Below are 17492 nucleotides of genomic sequence, written 5' to 3' on the forward strand. Positions count from 1 at the left end.
TGGAAGTTCAAATGTATTCTGTCAGAGACATCACATTCCACTTTTCAAAGTCTTATATTACAGGTAAAGGAATAAGGGTAAAGTCTGTTTAACCGGATTTAATTTGATCATTTACTGATCCAGTTTGCCATAAGATCTGAAAGCCAAGTTAGCCAATAAGGACAGCTGCTAATGAGGCAGGGGGTCTCATGCGTGTCAGGCAGCTGCTCTGTGGATGAATTGTGATAAGCACAAATTTTGGTAAGAGTCATATGTAAGACCTTAATCAATAAACAAAATAAAAATAAATAAATAAGAGTCATACTGAAGGGACATCTGCTCCCCCTCTAGCCACATTTGACAGTATCTTCAGCTGCTGTCATATTGGGAGCTTACCAGGTAGGGCTCAGGCCAAGTCAGAATTCTGCTGAGATGAATTGACAGGCATACCACAGCAGAGTAGGGAACCAGACACCACTGCTCAAGGTTTTCTTTGCTCATCTCTGTGTGTAGATACTAGCTCAGAGATAGTCAGTACATGGCTCTCCTTTTCTAAAGGGCACAATTGCTCTTTTATGAAACCTACTGTAGTAATGCCTACATTTTACTCAGGCTGCACTTCATGCCAAGTAATGGCTGGAGATGAGCTCTGTGCCCAGTGCATCTCAGAGGAAACACTTCCACCATTTTCTGAATGGCTGCTTGTTCCTATCAATAATCCCATTCCTTCATATTGATCCCAGCTTCTGCTAATCAAACCTCAGGGGCTTTCTAGAACTTTCTTTTGGCAAAATTTATTTACTTTCTTCCTTGAAAACAAAAGAAAGCATAAAGAGCACATAAAATATTTTCTTTAATTATGGTGAAAATTTTGCTAATGCATTCTTCTTTGTATCCTGTATACAAGTTCCTAAAAGTCTTTAGTGTGTTATGGATCTCTTTTCTTTTCTGTGTCACTCTTGTCAAAATGTGATTCACTATGTCCATGATTCTCAACAGCAAAAGAATATACATACGTCATTACTTTCTGGATCATCCCCTGGGGTATTTCAGAATGTCCATTAGAGAGATTCTTCCAGTTTGTTGTTGTTACAGGATCCCCCGTGTTTGGATATCCCCTTGAGGTTTGAGTCATTATTTGAAGAATAACTATTCACCTGCTAAGAATTGTAGAATTGATAGAGTGAAAAGTCACTTCTAATTTATCCCATTAGGAGAGAGAAGTTTATAGAAATAGCTCACTATCTCCTTGAAAGAGATATGATATGATCATTTCAAAGGGTTAATGACCACATGATGAGACATCAGGACAAGTTACAAAGCAGCAAAATATGAGAAGTGCTTTCAGTTACACTACTTTCTAAATTTCTTGAAATCATTTTGCTAGGTATATAATTCTCTAGTTTATAGATTTTTTTAAATGTAGTAAATCATTCCAATGGCCTAAACAAGGAAAAATCTGTCACAGTAGAGTGAATAATTTCAACTATTTTTAAAAAGCACTTTCAGAAAAATAATCACAGGCTTTGAATTTTGAATGCACAAAGGTTGATTATAATGATTTACTCTAATGTATAATCAACAGACATTCACTGAAATTCCTATGGATGTCCCATAAATTTGTGATCAACAATTTTCATAATTAGCATACATCACTGATGTCATGGACTTTCAGAAGTCTATTATTAACTGAACTATTTCACTGGAAACAGCCTATACTTCAATTCCTTTATCTCTGGCAATAAAACTCTGTTGAAAATTAGATCACTTTATGGTTTTAGCTAAAATGATTCTGTTTGAAATCAAAACTTCCTGACTCGTGAGTAACTTTATCTATGCAACAGAAGTATCAAATTCCATGAGATAGCATGCAATTCTATATATTCCAGAATAACTTCCCTAGTGCATTATAAATTTATTAGTATGTTTTTCTCTATTCATTTGGGATATAAAGAGTGTGGTTAAAGCAACAACATTTATCTCAGGGTATCTGGGAAAGCTGTCTGTATTTATAATTTTAAAAAAGATAGTATGCCAAGAAATCACAAAAAAACTCAGTGAAGGTAATTTTCTAAACTAAAATATTATTTAATTTATAAAAAGAAGAAGGGTGGTAATGATAAGCTCATTTTTATTATGGCTTTTTTAAAATGTTCAAATAGATGAAACTCTCTCATTAATAGATGGAGGCATTAGCTCTCTTTCCCCATATGCATACATGTACACACTCCCTGTCCATTGGATGTTGCATTCATTTGCTTCTTAAAGACTCGTTCTCTTGAATTATATTACTGTTCTAATCATGCAACTCACATTCATATATAAGAATAAGAAAACACACTTGAATATTCCCTGAAACATATTGATCTTTGGCATTTTTTAACTTACCTTAAGATCCCAAAGGACTAAGAAAACTAAGGTCTGGTTGTAATACTTCTATTTGTCCACCTTTCTCAAACAATTCCCATCCTTTGACCTGAGCAAGACTTCCATGAAACCCAAGCTGAAACAATACCAGTTTCACTTTTGGCACTATTCCCAGCTCATTTAGTCTTCTTATCAGTATTATCAACATTTTTGTCCTGTATAACCTTTTTCACATCCCAGTTTCTGTATATACATGATGCCCCATGTGCTCTAAGAGTTCCCCATGAATTTGATTTAATGCCATATATGTGTGTGTAATGTTAGCTGCTGTAGTCAATATCCTAAATATGTAATGAACCAAATACAACAAAGTTTATTTCTCTCTCACTGACCTGAATTTTTAAAATCTCAGTTCTTATGGGTTTATCTCTTCCTTGTGATGATTCAGGGATCCTGGTCCTTCTATTTAGAAATTTGAATTATTTCTGGACCTTCCTCCCATTACTTGTTTATTAAGGAGAGAGTTCAACTATTTAATACTTAACGTCTCTTATTCCAGTCTTATGACATTTTTATTTGTTAAGTAGCATGTTTTAAAATTTTCTTCTCTTTCTTTAGAAAGGTTTTGTTAACTTGAATAGAAATAAAAATTTTAAGATATTTCTTTTTACTTAGCATGAATGAATTTTACCCCTTCATAACTGAATCATTACATACCTCCAAATAATTTTTGTACATACAGAGTGGGACAAAAGTAGTTTTATAGTAGTTTTTACAGAAAATAATCCAATTAATAAATAATAATTCAAGAATAAATGTGAATTACGTACTCAAACTATAAACCTACTTTTGCCCCACTTTGTATTTAAAGCTTTCATGAATACCCTCTTGTTCTTTGTAAACACTTCACCAGTTGGAAAACAATGCTGTATCTATATTTTGAAAAGCACACTTCCAATTTCATATAACTTCTGAGAAATATGCAATTCTCAATCTTTTATTCAACTGTAATACCCTTGAGAGCAGGATCCATTCCTGATCCATGTTGTATCACCATGAGCACATTATCTTTGCCTTAATAGATGCACAATAAATGTTTGTTATTTTGAAATATAAATATTTGCCATTTTCTTGGATGGATAGTATGCCTTCTCAGCCAACATTTTGGATCCAGTCATTATTGCAGCAATAAGATGAATAAGATTAATCTTGATAAAAACCTATCTTAAAAACTCCACTTTATACATCTTACTTTTTACTTCTGGTTTTTCTGCCACTTGATTTTGGGACGCTTATGGCATATGCTCTCCTAGACCCTAGTAGTTTGAGCATGTTAACTCTTAGGGCAATATTTGATCAAAGAGGTAGTGGTGGTCAATAAATTCCCTCCAAGGTCAAAGGTGCATATTTGAAACACATAGATATTCCAAACTCAGGTGGCGACTGAGACCTGATATTCACAGCAGTAATCAGCTGAATACTTCAACCTTGAATTTATAGTTCCTCCTTTGCTTTCTATAATTAACAGAGGAGGAAAACACTCAGAAAAATTTATGCATGAGTTAACATGAAATATTTGGACCAGCTGAAAATGGACTGATGCCCACAATGTGGTCCAATGAACACACAGCCCTGGAGTCCAGTTGTAAAGGAAATCTTCCCAGCGAGCAGAGTTATGAACAGTGAATTTAGTCATTCACTTTGTATGTAGGTTATGGTTATACATCAAATACTGGGCAAAGATTAATGGGTTGGCTGATTTTTTATGGGCCTGTAAAGAGTCTGATTGGAAGAATGGAGACTAAGAAATTTGAGAAAGAGATCAGTAAATGGGCTCATGAAAAGTGGTCACTCTATATGTAAATGTTTGAATTTCACATTCATGTCCACTATAAACTATCTACAACACAGGATGCATTCAAGAACTAACTATTCAGGATGACTCATGCTGTGTATGTCAGCCAGGCCCTCCTTTTAGCCTCTGGGAGCCATGAAAAGAAAGATTTTGAATGAGGAGATAGAAGACAAGCTACCTTTACTTTCCTGTCATTGACTTTATCATGTTTGTAATCTATAATTTTGAAATTATTTTATGAATGATTTTCTTACTGAATTTTAACCTTCACGAGGGCAAAGAAGCATATATACCCCACTCAATATTATAATCTCTGTTCCAATTAAGCATCTGGTACATAAAAGACCCTGGGCCAGTATTTTTTAAATGAATCAATGTATAAATTACTTTATATTTAATAGGATTGGTAGGACCTATGTCCAATATATGTAAATCCTATAGTCAGTGTATTCAATTTCCATTGCTGCTGTCTAAAAATGCCACAAAGTAGGTGGCTGAAAACAAGGCAAATGAATCATGTATATTTTTGCAGATCACAATTCCACATTTTAGAAATCACCCACATTCCTTGGTTCTTCATCTCCTTCCTCCATTTTCAAAGCTAACCACATTGACTTTCTCTGACCCCTTTTCTGTCATCACATCTCTCTCTGACTACAGTTAGGAATGTTCTTCTTCTTTTAAAAATTTATAGGATTACCTTGAACTCACCTTGATAACCCAGGATGATCTCTCCATTTTAAAGTCCTTAGCCTTACTCACATCTGTAAATTTCCATTTGTCACATAAGATATATTCATGTCATCAGCTTACTTTTGTCTGCCTGTCATTTTCAGCCCCTCATGAAATCAGTTTTCTGAAACTGAATAAGGGGATTAGAGCACTGTTCCCAAATATAACATACAATGTCCCCAACATTCAAATAGCCAATGATATACCCTGACTCCGATTTTAGAGACAATCTGTGTGAGATCAAATAAATCACACTTAATCAGGGCAAATCCTGTGCCACTGGACTCCAAAAATCTTCACTAATGTAGCAGACTGCTTCTTCATGGGATTCAATCTCCTAATCTCTGGGAAGCATTTGTCTAAACTGGGCCTCCAAAGGCACTTGTCACTTCCAATTAGTAAAATATCATTAATACAGTGGACAAGTAGAATGTTTTGTGGAATATAAAACAATTATGCATCCAGCAGACTACTTTATGACAGAGAGCAGAAAAATAAACATTGTTCTGAGGTAATTCAAATATCTATAGTGTCATGTGAACTGGTTTTTATCATGCATATTGATGAGAATGCATGTGCTGCATCAAGATAGCTGCATACCAGGTGAGAGAGGTTATGTAGATCTGCTCCAGTGAAGATACAACATCCAAAAAATCAGGTTAACATTATATGAGGGTGAGGGAGGAGGATCCTATGTTTCTAAATCTTTGATAGTGACATTAATCTGCAGTTCCTCCTAGAATTTGATTTTTTTAAATGTTTGAAGTGATTTTTTAGAGAGAGGAGAAGGGAGAGAGAGAAGCATCTACGGCTGCCTCCTGCACGCCCCCTACTGGGGATGAAGCCCATAACCCAGGTGTGTGCCCTGACCAGGAATTGAACAGTGACCTCCAGTGCATAGGACAAGGCTCAACCAACTAAGCCACACCAGCCAGAGTGATTTTTCTTTAATATATATAGTATTTCTGCCAATAATAGAATCCTCCTTTGATCCACCTTTTGGACCCTATCAGATTCTAGGGCAGATATTCAGCATATCTTCTTTGTGACTACAAGGGATTAGAGTGTGTGTCAAAGCTAGAGACAAGACCTTCAACTTTTCACAATATGCAAGGAGTTGCCTATTAACTTCTCTGAGTCTCCTATTTATTTTTGCAAAAATGTCATTGTCATTTACAGAAATCAGGCATTTTAAAAATTCTAATGATTATCATTATCGTCATACAAATCCAGTGCAAAAACTGCTGCTGGTCTCTATACTTCAGTTTCTACCTGTACCCAATTAAACAAGTTAAAGCTTCAATGATTTATTTGACATTTTATGACAGGGATTATTTCCATCTTACCTACAACAACCAATGTTGTCTACATTACCATTAATCCATCAAATTAGTTACTCAGTTCTGAAGTCTTATTCTAAGTGACTATTGCCTATGGTGAGTCATTTAACAATTAGTGTTTCATAGAACACAGAGCCTGTTTTTTCTCAGATTCCTTTGGCCCAAATTTACCCCTTTGCAGCACTAGCTGTGTATTAAAGGTACTGAATGGAGTTGTGGAATTTTATGGGACAGGATGCAGAAGGCATGGCATAGGTTACCATGAGGTCTACAAACACAGAAAGACACCACATAGGCTTGAAATATGCATCAGTTATTGGTTTAGGAAAATAAGGACCTTAGGGGCTGAAGGAGCCAAGAGATTTGAGGTGGCCCATGAGTCGTTTCTGATATATATTAGCACTCCACAGATTTTAAAATATCAATTAACCACAATTAGGATAGATGAAAAAAAGTATGCATCTAAAAATATTATAAAGAACATTCAGGATACTGATAACAAAGAGAAAATCTGAAAGGCAAATAGGAGGCAAAACCAGTACCATCAAAGCAACAGTGGTTAAATGACAATTAATCTTCATAGCAACACAGGTTACCAGATGATAGTGTAATATCATGTTCAATGTTTTATAAAGAATACATTGTCCAACCATAATTCTTGACATCTAAATATCTTTAAAAATGGAAACAAAATTTAATCAGAAACACTACAAATATAAAATTTCTATAAAAATATAGGGGAAAATCATCGGACTAGACAACTATCTCTTAGGATGCTAAAAGAATCATATAACTAAAAAGCTGAGCTGAAATTCATCCAAATTAAAATATTTTAGCCCTAGCTGGTTTGGTTCAGTGGATAGCGTGTCAGCCTGTGGACTGAAGGGTCCTGGGTTCAATTCAGGTCAAGGGCATGTACCTCTGTTGCAGGCCCCTCCCTGGCCTGGGCTCTGGTCCGGCACATACAGGAAGCAACCAATTGATGTGTTTCTCTCACATGGATATTTCTGTCTAGCCCTGCCCTTCCACTCTCTCTAAAAATCAATGGAAAAATATCTTTTAGTAAGAAATAAAAAAAAATTAAGTATCAGATACTTTAAAAAATATTTTATATTTCTAAAGTCACCATTAATAAAATAAAAAGGAAACCACAGGGTGAGAATATATTTGCAAAACATGTGTCTGAGAAGCAACATATTTCCAGAATACACAAAGGACTATTGTTAATCAAAAGTAAGACCATATAATTTTAAAATGGCAAAGGTACATTTCACAAATGGAAATGTATGAATAACCAGTAAGCTTGTTAAAAGATGTCAAACATCAGTAGTTTTCAGGGAAATACAAATTAAAATCATGAGATATTCACAATGCTTAGTTTTGACATGGATGTATGGGAACTAAAACTCTAATATATTTTTACTAGGAATGTAAAATAGTACAGCCACTTTTGATAGAAAAAAGAAACATTTGGTAGTTTCTAAAAAGTGAAACATACACTTGTAAATTAGCAATCCCTCTTCGATGTATCTACAAAGACTGGTATTCTGTTCATACCAACAGTATTCATAATTGCCAAATATATGGAAACAACCTAAATGCTCATGTACTGGTGAATGGATAAACAAACTTTGATATGCCCACGGAGTGAAATACTATTCAGCAGTTAAACTACTAGTGCAAAGAACAAACTGGATAAATCTCAAAACATTATACAAAGTTAAAGAAGCCAAGCATAAAAAGCTATCTACTGTATATTCTACTTCATATGAAATTCTAGAAAAGGCCAAACTACAGTGACGTAAAACAAATTACAGTGGAACCTTGGTTCTCAAACTTAATTTGTTCCCAAAAGTTGTTCAAGAAGTTATTTGTTCTACAACTGAGACAATTTCTCCTGTGAATAACTTGGTTGGGAACCAAATTGTTCAAGATGGGAGATGTTCGAGAACTGAGGTTTGATTGTAGTCTTTATATTAGTATTTGGAGTCAAAAGAGGGTGCAGCAATTGACTACACAGGGGCATTAGGAACTTTTTGAGATGATAAAATATTTAAAATCTTGATTGTGGTGGTGGTGATATGACTACACATTTATCAAAACTTGCCAAATTGTACACTTGAAAGGGTAATTTTTAAAAAATATATTTTATTGATTTTTTTACAGAGAGGAAGTGAGAAGGATAGAGAGTTAGAAACATCAATGAGAGAGAAACATTGATCAGCTGCCGCCTGCACATCCCCTACGGTGGATGTGCCCACAACCAAGGTACATGCCTTTGACCTGAATCGAACCTGGGACCCCTCAGTCCATAGGCCGACGCTCTATCCACTGAGCCATACCAGTCAGGGCAAGGGTAATTTTATTGCATAGAAGTTTAAGTCAACACAGTTATTAAAGCCAGGTTTTCTTATTACTGTTTATTAGTGTAGCATTTATCCTCTCTTAATTTTGTCACTTACTTTATACTATACTAGTGGCCCAGTGCATGAATTTGTGCACCTTGAAAGGAACTGTGGGCCGCAAGGCTGTGGCAGGCACAGGGGCAGGTCTTGGCCCATCCTCTGTGCCCCCTCCTAGGCCCTCCTGCAGCGGCCCAAGGTCCTCTGTCTTCAAGCAGCCCCGCTGCTGCTGCTATCACTCCCACCTGCTGATGGTGCTGGCCCTGCTCAAACCTGCTGACAGTGTGAGAGATTTGGAGGGCCGGCGCCAGCAGCGGGTGTGAGCGGGGCTGGCACCATCAGAGGGTGCAAGTGGCGGCTGCTGCCCCAATTGCCCCTTAGAAGCAGGGAGAGGTGGAGAAGTCCTCAGGGGCTATCAGGGCTGACAGCTGCCGCTCACACCCGTTGATGGCATCAAATGATCAGGACTAGCGCCAGGCATCAGCAGAGGGTGCAAGTGGTAGCTCCGGCACCTGCTACAGGTGCAAGTGGGGCCTGCGCGGGCAGCAGGTGGGAGCACCAGTCTTGTGGGAGCAAAGAATTTTCAGTAACCACCAGACGCTCTCCCCTATGACAGCTACCAGCACCCCGCCTTGCTCTGGCACCCCTGCTCACCTGCTCCACCATCCCATCATGTTCCGCACACGTCCCCTGGTGGTCAACATATATCATAGCAACCAGTTGTTCGGTTGTTTGGTTGTTCTGGTTGTTCTGCCGTTTGGTCTATTTGCATATTAGCCTTTTATTATATAGGATATTAGAGGTTCAGTGCATGAATTCATGCATGGGTGGGGTCTGGCCTGCCCACCCCAATTGGGGATGGTTAGGCCGGGTCAGCTGGGGAGAAGGGATGTGGGAGGTTGGTGGTCTGGCCCTGACCCCGATCAGGGTAGGGGGGCAATCGGGGACAGGACCAGCTGGGGGGTAGGGGGGTAGGCTGTTGGCCGGATGGCCCTCCCCCCTGGTCAAACTCCCAGTCGAGGGGACAATTTGCATATTAGTTTTTTATTATATAGAATATTTACTTCCTCTTGTGTAAAACTTTAGAGCAATCCAATTAAACAACCTGCCTTCTGGGAAATTAAAATTCTGGTGACGATACAATTGCATAATTCTCCAAGGAATACTAAAGGCACAAAGACAGAGTATGGGATGGGGATAAGGTAGAGGGAGTACATTTATAAAGGAGCCTAAAAGGTACTAACCAATGTGTGAGACCATGAGCTTCTCCTTTTTTATGGAGAAGATGGGGAATAAACAGGGGTGGTTAAAACTTCCTAAAGGAGATAAACTCAGATTCTTGAAATGTCAGTAACAGAAAACACTGGTGGGGATGGGTCCCATTGGGGAGACAATTCTAAATGCATGAGTACACTATAGAGCATGGGCTATTGGGGAAAGCAGGATTAGCTTAGCCTGTTTGAAGTTTAAGAAAAATATGTGAGCTTTAGCCAGTTTGTCTCAGTGGATAGAGTGTTGACCCATGGACTGAAGGGTTCTGGGTTTGATTCTGGTTAAGAGCACAAACCTTGGTTGCAGCCTCGATCCCCACCCTGGTCAGAGCAGATGTGGGAAACAACCAACTGATATGTGCCTCTTTCACATCAGTGTGTGTGTGTCTCTCCCTCTGTTTCTCCTCCTCCCTTTCATTCTCTCTAAAAAATCAATGGAAAAATATCCTTGGGTGAGAATTAACAAACAAACAAACAAAAATGTGAGGGAAAGATTGGGAGAATAATACTAGTGATGGCATAAAGGTCAGTTTAGGAAGGGCATTCAAGCATCAGTTGTGCTCAACACTATTTGGAAATGAAGTAAAATATTTTAGAAAATCATATTCTTAAATAATGCATAGACATAGAAGAGCATGAATAAGTTACATAATGATTTGGCCAGATAAGAGATGGATGGGATACTGGTTATAGTTACTAGTGAGTGCAGATATTGTCAATAATCATTTGTGGAGAAGATGGCGACTTGAATTTTGGCATCACTCAGTGAAAAGAACTATGTCCTTTTGTGTGATAGCTTCATGGATACATTTACTAGGCTTTATTGTTGAAAGCATTACATATGTCTCTCCCTCCCCCCCATTGACTTCTTCTAAGTCACCTCCTATTTATACAGTATTTTTAATGGCTGGTACATTCTATAATGTTAAGTATAACAGAAAATAAGATATAATCTGTTGACTGTTATTGGGTTTTTTGAAAACATTATTATTGGATTGACATTTTAAAAACTGTGTTTTTTTAAAGTTTCAACATATGGCTTGAGTTATTAAGCAGATTAATATTTTTATTAGACTAATAAAACTCTGAGAAGGCAAAGTCATCATTTTCCAAAGTCATCTTTTTCTAGAAATAGGGTTGATAGATTCAAGACAAGCAGTGATGAGTGCTAGTTTTTGTTTGCTTGTGTTTTGATGGGAACTGGAAGATAAGACCACTCAGACGGCTTGCAGATGTGAAATAAAAAGGGTCCAGAGCATCAACAACTGCATTTGCATGCCAGAAGTTTTAGTTGCCATGACATTTTTTCTGTCCTTTTATTCCCCAGTGAAGGATATAAAATTTTTAAAAATATAAATGCTTATTTTCCATGAATGGAAAATGTCTTCAGAGTACAAAAAATAATAAACTTGAGGAAAAGTTTGAAAAATAAAAATTAGAAAAATAAAAGATACAATTCCTTGGATGTCCCCTCTACCAATTCCATATGGATAAAAGATGAAGTAAATGTTAAACTTTAATGGTTTTCATAAAGAATATAAAGCAGAATGAATAATAAAATATTCCCAGTTTTAACCACTAAATGTGTCAAATAAAAATGTTACTTATGCTCATTTACCAACACACAGACTGTAGCAGTGGCCAGAAGATGCCCAATTTTGAAGTAACCAATCTATTCAATGATTTCTGTGACTAGAGTCTATCCAACTGATGTGAAATGAGTCTGTCCAACATTTTAAGAGGCTTTTTATCTGAGTAGGGAAGATTTTTGTTTGGTTGCTTTCTTTGTTTTGTTTTTCTGTTTTTTTTTTTTTGTTGTTGTTGTTGTTGTTTGTTTGTTTCCACAGGTAGAGGAAGCCAGGGGCTCTGGGAGAGGATGCTCAGGACAAGGAGGGCCCTGACTGGCCCCTGGCTCTCAGAGAGCACAGCCCCTGCTGGCCTCCCACATCTGCGCACAGCGTACAGACCTCTGCTAAACACAGCATTCTCTTTCTCCTGCCCTAAGCTCTGCGGCGATCCTCAACACTGCCCCCACAGAACGCTCAAGCTCTTTGGCTTGCAGCAAAGTGTTAATGGTGAAAGGTCACCAAATGTTAGACCTTGGTCCTTGAGTTCTGGTTAAGAAAAAATTCAGAACTAAGACTCAAATACAAGGGAAAGTTATTTAGAAAGTCACAGAGGTAGAAGAAGTGAGCCTTAGAAGTGAGCCTGCTGGGCTGCATGGGCTCAGGAACAAGTTATAGAGGCCAAAGAAGAGCCTTTAGAGCTTAGGGGAAAGAAAGCAAAGGTACTTGCCTTAAGAAAAGAAAAGAGGAGGAAAGGTGCAGTTGCGCTCAACAGAGAGAGTGCACATATCTGGGGATGTTTATTGTAAAAATGATTTCATCATTAGCAGTTTTTATGTTGGATTCCAATTTTTCTGACATTTTTAACACAATTTCCACACATACACACAAAAAAGGAAAAAAAAAATATCTCTAATAGTGACAACCAAAGTAATATCCTTTAGAAGCATTTGTCTTCCAATGACCTAGCACAGATTTATCAATCTTTATTTGAAAAGTTTATTGAGATTTGTGTAATTCAAATATAATTTAGTAGGAAAATCTGTCTCTCAGTAAAATACCAATATACCTGACAGGTTTTTCTACAGAATGTCATTGAGACAAATACTTCATGCACTTGTTTTAATGTCATAGTTTTATTCATAAAAGGGTGATAAGCCTGTCAATTCAACATTTAAAACCGAGGACCCCAAGAAAAAGAAAAAAAACTGTCCTGTCAAAAATAAGATTTAACTACTAGCTAGTCACTTTTTCAGATTCCCCTCTTTCTGTAGTATTAGATACTGATCTCATTTCATGAAAATAAGAAAGCTTGAGAAATCAGTGTTTATATTCAAAGTACCTTTAAGCTTTCAGAGTTCATCAATGACATAGAAAATAAAATGAATAATGCATTAATATTAACATCACTTGTGCAAATCATTCTGTGCTCATACAATATGCATTTATTTGGTTTAGTAATGATGTAATATACAGGGTGTCTCCCTAAAATGTATACACACTTTAACAGCTGATAGCTAAATTTTGAAAATAAAATGTATTTTAATAAACCCTGCGTTTATAATTACTCCAAGTGTGTGTATACATTTTGGGACACCCTATATATTATATACATTAATATAATATGTACAAGAGGCCAGGTGCACAAAAATTTGTGCACTTGGGGGGAGGGTCCCTCAGCCCGGCCTGTTCCCTCTCTCAGTCTGGGACCCCTCAGGGGATGACCACCTGCTGCCTGAGGCCTGCTCCCAGGGAATTGGGCCTAAGATGACAATCAGACATCCCTCTGGCAGCCCGGCAGCCCTCGGGGGATGTCGACTTGCCAGCGGGGAGCAGACCTAAGCTGCAGTCAGACATCCTTAGTGCTGCTGAGGAAGCAGGAGAGGCTCTCACCACCACCGCTGTACTGGCAGCCATCAGCCTGGCTTGTGGCTGAGCAGAGCTCCCCCATGTGAGAGCTCACTGACCACCAGAGGGCAGCTCCTGCATTGAGGGTCTGCCCCCTGGTGGTCAGTGTGTGTCATAGTGACCAGTCATTCCCAGTCTTTCTGCTATTAGGGTCAGTTTGCATATTACCCTTTTACTATATAGGATAGAGGCCTGTTGCACAGGTGGGGGCCGGCTGGTTTGCCCTGAATGGTGTCCCGGATCAGGGTGGGGGTCCCGTTGGGGTGCCTGGCCAGCCTAAATGAGGGGCTGATGGCTGTTTTCAGGCTTCCCACACCCACTTCAGGGTGGGGGTCCCCACTGGGGTTCCTAGACAGCCTGGATGATGGGCTGATGGCTGTTTTCAGGCTGCCTGCACCCCCTTTAGGGTGGGGGTCCCACTGGGGTGCCTGGCCAGTCTGGATGAGGGGCTGAGGGCCGTTTTCAGGCAGGCCAAGCCTGCAACTGAAGCTCCCAGTCTCTCCTTTATTTCTTTTTTCTTTTTATTCTGGGATTTATTTACCTTCTGTAATTGAAACTTTGTTGCGGCTCCAGCTCCTAGGACAGCTGGCTGAAATCAGGTATCTGATGTTTGTTTAGCTTCTATAATTGCAACATTGTTGCTTAGACTGGAACTCAGAGCCTGGCTGCGGCAGGCGGGGAACCTTGGCTTCCACCATGTCTGCAACAAGGAAGCCTCCTGTTCACTTCAGCTGCCTGGCTGCTGGCCGCCATCTTGATTGGCAGTTAATTTGCATATCGCCCTGATTAGCCAATAGGAAGCGTAGCAGAGGTATGGTTAATTACCATGTTTGTCTATTATTAGATAGGATAGCAACTTCATAGAGTTGTCAAGATTGAATAAGTTAATGCATGGAAAACAGGAATAGATATAATTTCAATCAATCCTGTAGATATATTTTTGCTTCAGAAACTGAGGTTTATACAGGTTATGTTACTATTCCAGTTTGGTAAGCACTTAATTTGTGTCAGGCACTTTCTAAGTATTTTACATATGTTATCTCATATTATGGTCACAGCAAGCCTAGGAAATAGATACATACACACACACACACACACACATATTTTACAGGGAAGTGTTACCTGACCAGTATTACTTCTCTTGCTTCTCTTCTAGACTAATTGAATGATTATGCCTTACCCAATTTTGTATTCCAATATGAGACAGAGAATAGTACTCAATAATTCTTTGTTATAAAGATGACAGTTGGATAAAAAAATAAATTAATGAATGTATGACGTATGCCCTTCTATTTTACTTTCTATATAGTCTAAGAGAATGTGTTTTAAAATATTAGTTTGGGAAAATCGATTAGATATCTCAATTTATTTGAGACATCCCCAAGTTTTACCTCCAAAATTGAGTGGAAGTTTCTCCCAATTGTTACCAAATTAATCCCAACATTATTTTAAAATGTTGAATGACTGGTGTGAGGACATATCTTTGACTGGTTTGGTTTAGTTTAGTTTTTTTTAACATATTTTTATTGATTTCAGAGAGAAAGGGAAGGGGAGAGAGAAATAGAAACATCAATGATGAGAGAGAATCATTGATCGGCTCCCTCCTGCGTGCCCCACACTGGGGATCAAGCCCGCAACCTGGGCATGTACCCTGACCAAGAATCAAACTGTGACCTCCTGGTTCATAGGTCAATGCTCAACCCCTGAGCCATGGCAGCCAGGCTGGCTTAATTTTCTCCTACTTTCCCTAGCACCGTTACCATAAATTCAAGTTCAAGTGAGATGTGAGTTATAATATCTGCACATGGAGATCTATGGTGAGACCTGTGTGTAGCTGTGGATTGCTACAGCTAAAGGTGAGGACCTCCTGTTCTCTTTGTCCTCAGCTGTCAGGTAGACCCACTGCTTCATTAAGAGGGAGGGGACAACAGACTGGCCTGAGCAAAAGGAGGAAAACAAGGGACATAGTGAGGACACTATCATGATGGAGAAAGAGCATAGTAACAGATCCAGCTAATAAAAAGTGTTGCTAATATTTATTTAGTTTCCATTAGTGGCAAGTTTATACTATTTATCACTATTTTATGTTTAAGTTTTCTTTACTGGAGCTCAAAACTGATTTGAAAGTCCCGTTTTCTGAAAATATGAATTCCAAATCTCTACACTGTGGAGAAAAAAAGAACTCAGGAATGTTTTAGTTTGCTAGGCCTGACAAAACAAGGTACCACAGATCAGGCGAACTGACTATCAGAAATGTATTATCTCTCAGTTCTGGAGGCCAGAAGTCCGAGATCAAGGTGTCCTCAGGGCTGATTTCTTCTGAGGCTTCTCTTCTTACCTTGCAAACATCAGCCTTCTTCCTGTGTCTTCAGGTGGCCTTCCCTCGGTGCATGTCTTGTCCTAGTCTCAAGGCTCTTCTTATAAGGCCACCTGTCTTAGGGTCCAAACCAATAATCTCATTTAAAGTCTTTACCTCCACATACATCCACAAGCTGAACTACTGGGGATTAGTGTTTCAACACATGAATTCTGGAGGACACAATTTAGCCCATAGCAGAGGACCACGTAAGACTAAAGATTCACCTGGTAGGTAATCTGTATGTAACTATTCATCTGTTATTGTAGACAGGCATCTCAGCCCCAGTGCTGTGAGGGGTGTGGGAGAGTTTTTCACAGCATTTTTCTTCTAAAATCCCACTTGAGAAAACTATGGAGAAATATATTTCAATTAGGGGGAAGTGGGGAAACTGATGATATAGTATCTTAATCTTTATTCTAATAAAATGGTCATGGGAATCTTGACTGTACTTAGTGAAACATTTTGAAATATATTCTTGAAAAAGTAAGTGTTATTAGTTTTGATCTAATAAAGCTAACGTGATAATTTAAAGAATGATTATTTCTACATTCTTAATATCACTCAAGAATGTAGAAGTAATCAATTGGAGGGGTAAACATGTGCAATCAACTTTTTTGGTGATAAGAATGTCTGCATCTATGGACCATGGACACAGACAATAGAGTGGTGAAGGCCTGGGGTGGGGCGGGAACCAGGCAGAGGGGACCGAGGGGTGAGGAAAAATGAGGGACATCTGTAATACCCTCAATAATAAAAATAAAATTTAAAAACGTATATATTTGCATCTATGTAATTTTTACAATGGCATACATGATATTTATAAATGTGTAGCAATCCCAAGGTTGAAACTGACCTTACAGTTAGAAGAGCTGAATGTTATTAAGTAGGAGATCAACATAATTGAGCCAACCATTTCTTATGCTCAATGTAAAAAAAAATTTAAAAATTAAATGTTTTCATAATTCCTTATACCAATAGCTTTCTTATTTTCTTTTTATCTAATCTTTACTCTATCTACTACAATTTTCAGTTGAGGATCTAATAAACATAAAGTGAGATGTGAGTTCAGTTTATCTAATTGTTCATCTCTGAAACACTAGAGGGCACCCTTTCCTTCTGTTATAACATTCTGCTTCTGAATTGTGCAGCAGAAATATCCTGAAGTACTGGCATGTAAAAATAATATATATTTTTTATTTTAATACTTATGGACTTGCTTCCATATTTAACCCAGGTTGTTTTTGGTGATCCTAACATTCTCAGCATATTTTTTAAAATAATGTCCCATTTATCTGTAGCTAAAGTTAATTCTAACATGTTGGAAATGTCATTGTCACAGAGGAACGCTATGCTACTCAAGAGCCAGATGTTTCCCTGGTGCCATGACAGTGAACAAGAACGAGGCTGTGTTTGACATGGTTCGTGGTGTCTATCAAGAATAATCCAGCCTAAATTCCTCTGTTTAGATTTTGGAGTGATTTGTCTTGAATGTGCTTCCCTGTTCTTCATCTTCCCTGGTAAATAGTACACTCCTGCTAGGTTAACCCACTGTTTCCAACAGCAATGCAATGAGACTGGCCTGGAGTAAAGGACATATTTAGTGAGAATCCAACTAATAATAATAATTGCCAATATTTGTTTAGCACCTATGCATGTCCAGCACTTACCTAAGCATTCTACTTATTTTATTGATACCACATTTAATATTCTGTGT

Source organism: Myotis myotis, unplaced genomic scaffold (assembly GCF_014108235.1).
Source record: "Myotis myotis isolate mMyoMyo1 unplaced genomic scaffold, mMyoMyo1.p scaffold_m19_p_3, whole genome shotgun sequence".
In the NCBI taxonomy this organism is placed as follows: Eukaryota; Metazoa; Chordata; class Mammalia; order Chiroptera; family Vespertilionidae; genus Myotis; species Myotis myotis.